A 6,000-nucleotide genomic window follows, 5' to 3' on the forward strand; every position below is an offset into this window, starting at 1 on the left:
TGTTTCGGAGGCCTGCCCCACCGCTGGTACGATCCCAGCAGCAGTAGGAAGAGCCCCTTAATTAAACCCTTAATAGAGTAATTAAGGGCCTCAATTTGCCTCTGGGCGGAAAGGCTCTCTTCAGCCTCTCCTTCTCCCGGGAGGAACGCTGGTCGATGAGGAGGTGACGGGGAGGTGACGGACCCTCCGTCCTGCTGCTTCCACCACTACCCGACGTGATCTTCCTTGCCTCCCCCCCTCCCCACCTCCAATCCCGCCTCGAGGGTTCCTGTAAAATCCCGCCCCATATGTGCGGGTTAATGCCTTGATGCAGTAAAATATTTTCAGTGGAGACGCAAGTCACTTTTAATGAAGTGAATAACATCCAGGCTGTTTGGCACATTTCCACTGCAGGTTCATGTGTTGTTGTTAGAAGAACCCTGTACAGCAATGATTAAGACCTCAGGTGTATGTGAACATATTTGGAGAATGTTTGTTTTCTCCTAAAAATGTTTCTTTTTGAAGGGACTTATTGTTGGCTGAAACGTGGAAATGTGAGCTTTTCCCTGATGTCCCTTGCATGTCTCTACATGGCCCTTCTATCTATAATGGCATTGTTTACATTGTTGTCCTCCTCCTCACCCTCTTCACAGTCACCCTCATCTCAGGAGGACTGGTGTTCCTCCTGTTCCTCCGCCTATAGAACATTGCCCTGTCTAATTGTCAGGTTGTGTAATGCACAGCAGACAATGATTATTTGTCAGATCCTCTTTAGCGTATCATGAGGAGATCCTCCAGACCAGTGAAGGTAACGTAAGCACATTTTCACTATGCTAATGGTGTTTTCGATGATGGCTCTGGTGGATATGTGAGCAGCACTGCACCTCTCTTCAGCTGCACTTTGGAGATGCTGCACTGGTGTCATCAACCATGTATAAAGTGGGTGACCCTTGTCACCCAGGACCCAGCCGTTCACTTCAATAATGCCATTCCTGGATGTTGTCACTTGCAGCATTTGTTCTACTTGTTGCTGGTGTTCAGGCATCATGCATTGAGGGAAAAGAGACATCCTTAGTCACTCCCTCTGCTCTTCCTCCCATGGTATTGGACAAATTGGATACATGACACCAATGTCGCTGCAGCTTTGCAAATAATGAAATGAGCAGAATGTTCAAATTCAGCCTTCTGCTGCCAGTTAGCTGAACCATCGTGGACATGTGCAGTTCTCATTTCTGGACATTAAAATTACAGCCAGGTTGAGTCTCCATCCACCATCATTTATCTCCTCCCATTCACCTTGCAATCCTCCACGTTGTTTTCATCATCCCTCGAGAAAATTGTGTGTGTACAATTTAAGGCAAGTCTCCCCACCTTCCAACCTCCTCCTGTCACCTTCCAGTCTGAGCCCATCACCCTTGGCCCACCCAATCTAACCATAACCTTTCCCTCCGTGACCAATGAACATCCACCCGTTACCTTGAACAGTGTCACAATTAATTTATTTATGCCATCCCTTCCCCCTTTTCCTACTCCCGTTGCCATGGAAATACCTACTCTGACCCTTGATCCTCCTGAAATCCACCTGAATATTATTGCTGAGACCCGTTCCCCTCCCTATGATGCCTTAGAATACCCAACCCTAAATCTCCACCTGCCCCCTCACAGAATCCATTTGCCCCCATTGACTGTGACTGTTCCATCTGCCAGCCAGCATCCTCAATTCACCCGACAGGTCCCGACATTGACAGCACTCATCCCTCCCTTTAGGTCCCTCATGACCATCTGTTCATTGTCATACTCAAATCAACTCACCACCACCACAGCTGTCCAGATCCAGCTTCAGCAGCAAAACAACCACAACACACCCTGGACACTCCCCTTCTCCCTCCCCTGCTCCTCCATGCACCAGGTATCCTCACCCTGTCCTCCCCTTCTCCCTCCCCTCCTTCTCCATGCACCAGGTAACCTCATCCTGTCCTCCCCTTCTCCCTCCCCTGCTCCACCATGCACCAGGTAACCCCACCCTGTCCTCCCCTTCTCCCTCCCCTGCTCCTCCATGCACCAGGTAACCCCACCCTGTCCTCCCCTTCTCCCTCCCCTGCTCCTCCATGCACCAGGTAACCCCACCCTGTCCTCCCCTTCTCCCTCCCCTGCTCCTACATGTACCAGGTAATCCCACCCTGCGCTCTCCTTCTCCCTCCCCTGCTCCTCCATGCACCAGGTAATCCCACCCTGCCCTCCCCTTCTCCCACCCCTTCTCCTCCATGCACCAGGTAATCCCACCCTGTCCTCCCCTTCGCCCGCCCCTGCTCCTCCATGCACCAGGTAACCTCATCCACTCCTCCCCTTCTCCCTCCCCTGCTCCTCCATGCACCAGCTAACCCCATCCTGTCCTCCCCTTCTCCCTCCCCTGCTCCTCCATGCACCAGGTAACCCCACCCTGTCCTCCCCTTCTCCCTCCCCTGCTCCTCCATGCACCAGGTAACCCCACCCTGTCCTCCCCTTCTCCCTCCCCTGCTCCTCCATGCACCAGGTAACCCCACCCTGTCCTCCCCTTCTCCCTCCCCTGCTCCTCCATGCACCAGGTAATCCCACCCTGCCCTCCCCTTCTCCCACCCCTTCTCCTCCATGCACCAGGTAATCCCACCCTGTCCTCCCCTTCGCCCGCCCCTGCTCCTCCATGCACCAGGTAACCTCATCCACTCCTCCCCTTCTCCCTCCCCTGCTCCTCCATGCACCAGCTAATCCCACCCTGTCCTCCCCTTCTCCCTCCCCTGCTCCTCCATGCACCAGGTAACCTTATCCTGTCCTCCCCTTCTCCCACCCCTGCTCCTCCATGCACCAGGTAACCTCATCCTGTCCTCCCCTTCTCCCTCCGCTGCTCCTCCATGCAGCAGGTAACCTCGTCCTGTCCTCCCCTTCTCCCTCCCCTGCTCCTCCATGCACCAGGTTACCTCATCCACTCCTCCCCTTCTCCCTCCCCTGCTCCTCCATGCACCAGGTAACCTCACCCTGTCCTCCCCTTCTCCCTCCCCTGCTCCTCCATGCACCAGGTAATCCCACCCTGTCCTCCCCTTCGCCCGCCCCTGCTCCTCCATGCACCAGGTAATCCCATCCTGTCCTCCCCTTCTCCCTCCCCTGCTCCTCAATGCACCAGGTAACCTCACCCTCCTCCGCTTCTCCCTCCCCTGCTCCTCCATGCACCAGGTGACCTCATCCTGTCCTCCCCTTCTCCATCCCCTGCTCCTCCATGCACCAGGTAACCTCACCCTGTCCTCCTCTTCTCCCTCCCCTGATCCTCCATGCAACAGGTAACCTCACCCTGTCCTCCCCTTCTCCCTCCCCTGCTCCTCCATGCACCAGGTAATCCCACCCTGTCCTCCCGTTCTCCCTCCTCTGCTCCTCCATGCACCAGGTAACCTCATCCTGTCCTCCCCTTCTCCATCCCCTGCTCCTCCATGCACCAGGTAACCTCACCCTGTCCTCTCCTTCTCCCTCCCCTGATCCTCCATGCACCAGGTAACCCCACCCTGTCCTCCCCTTCTCCCTCCCCTGCTCCTCCATGCACCAGGTAATCCCACCCTGTCCTCCACTTCTCCCTCCCCTGCTCCTCCATGCACCAGGTAACCCCACCCTGTCCTCCCCTTCTCCTTCCACTGCTCCTCCATGCACCAGGTAACCCCACCCTGTCCTCCCCTTCTCCGTCCCCTGCTCCTCCATGCACCAGGTAACTTCATCCTGTCCTCCCCTTCTCCCTCCCCTGCTCCTCCATGCACCAGGTAATCCCTTCCTTTCCTCCCCTTCTCTCTCCCCTGCTCCATTCCATGCACCAGGTAACCTCACCCTGTCCTCCACTTCTCCCTCCCCTGCTCCTCCATGCACCAGGTAACCCCACCCTGTCCTCCACTGCTCCCTCCCCTGCTCCTCAATGCACCAGGTAATCCCATCCTGTCCTCCCCTTCTCCCTCCCCTGCTCCTCCATGCACCAGGTAACCTCACCCTGTCCTCCCCTTCTCCCTCCCCTGCTCCTCCATGCACCAGGTAACCTCACCCTGGCCTCCCCTTCTCCCTCCCCTGCTCCTCCATGCACCAGGTAACCCCACCCTGTCCTCCGCTTCTCCCTCCCCTGCTCCTCCATGCACCAGGTAACCTCACCCTGGCCTCCCCTTCTCCCTCCCCTGCTCCTCCATGCACCAGGTAACCCCACCCTGTCCTCCGCTTCTCCCTCCCCTGCTCCTCCATGCACCAGGTAATCCCATCCTGTCCTCCCCTTCTCCCTCCCCTGCTCCTCCATGCACCAGGTAACCTCACCCTGTCCTCCCCTTCTTCCTCCCCTGCTCCTCCATGCATCTTCCCCCTGTGCCTTCACTGCCATCCCCTGTGAAGAATTGCCCCTGTTGGTGCTGAGCCTCGAGCCAAACATCCATTCCAATGCTGGCATTCCTTTTACCAACGTGTTCTAGAAAGAAAAGCTCTGACCTCAGACACAATTACACAAAGCTGATTGTTGCCATGTTCGATCGAATGGGAACTGGGTGACAGGGGAATACCACTCACCGTTCACTTAATCTGACAGGTAAGGCTTAATTGGAATGACGTGTAGAGTAATGAGTATAGAAGATATGATCATGAATTCAAAGATACAATCCGCCATCGTGCGGGGGGATCCCCGGAACGCCGGAAACACACTGCTGATTGAATTTCACTGAACGATCCCGACGTCAGAAATCGGATAAAAGAACCATCACCTGATTAAATCACCCCGTACGCCATCAAAGCTGCTCTTGCAGGACCCATAATATCTCCCAATGTGTCTGGTTTTGAAAGGAAAGGGCCGGACCACAAATGGCATCAAATTTGGCAGTGATTACACAGAGATAAAGGAGCAAGTTGTAGGCACCAAATTCCCATCTTGTATAACCTGCAGTGACTGAATGGATAAAGCACTGGTTTCCTCGACCTGAGATTGTGGGTTCAAGTTCCATCTGGGCTGGAATGATTTTTGTCCCAGAAACAAATGCCAAAGCACTTTCCATGACCATTGCTGCATTCATGACAGGCAGGTAGTTTCCTTTTAATTTATCAGTAAATCTCAGCTGTTCCTGTCCAGCTCCCTTTTCTCTCACTTGCTTTCCAGTGGCACAATCCAATACAATGTTTATACCAAGCTGTGCACCATCTCTACACTCAGGAAACAATGTCAGCTGCACTTTCCAGTCAAATACTGTCCCTTTAACTTCTGTCTTCAGTTTACCCAATGTCCCAGGCACAGTTGCTACTTTGAAAAGTAGACACTCAATTACAATACACAGATAATTCATGTTATCAGATTCAGTAGTGAAATACACAGCATGCTCTTCCTCCAGGCTGGAAAATTCTAGGTTCAAATGCTACCTGGGCTACCACATTACAAAAATGCTCAGCAGCAAAGTATAGAATCATAGAAATTACAGTACAGTCCATTCAGCCCATCTTTCCTCTGCTGGCTCTTTAAAGAACAATTACGCTGAGTACCACACCTCCACATTGTGTCCATAACCCTGTAAGTTTCTCATCCTCAAGTATTTGTCCAATTCTCTTTGAAAATTATTTATGGAATCAGCTTCCACCACCTTTTGAGGTCAAGTCTTCCAGATCCCAACAACTTCCTGAATTCACAAATTTCTGCCCATCTCCCGTCTTGATCTTTTGCCAATGATTTTAAATCTATGTCCTGTGGTTATTAAAAGGATTACAGAATATGAAATAGGAGCAGGAGTGGACAATACTGCCACTCGAGCCTGATCTGCCATTCAGTATGATTATGGCTGATCTTCTGTCTCAACTTCACCCATTCCCTAGATCTCTTACTTCCTCAAAATCTCTCCATTTCAGTCTTAAATAAACTCAACAATGGATCATCTACAACCCTCTGGGGTAGAGAATTCTGAAGATTCACAACCTTTTGAGTGAAGAAGTTTCTACTCATCTCAGTAATAAATGATCAACCCCTTACCCTGAGACTATGCCCAGCCAGGGGAA

This window comes from Heterodontus francisci, chromosome 10, assembly GCF_036365525.1.
Source record: "Heterodontus francisci isolate sHetFra1 chromosome 10, sHetFra1.hap1, whole genome shotgun sequence".
Lineage (NCBI taxonomy): Eukaryota > Metazoa > Chordata > Chondrichthyes > Heterodontiformes > Heterodontidae > Heterodontus > Heterodontus francisci.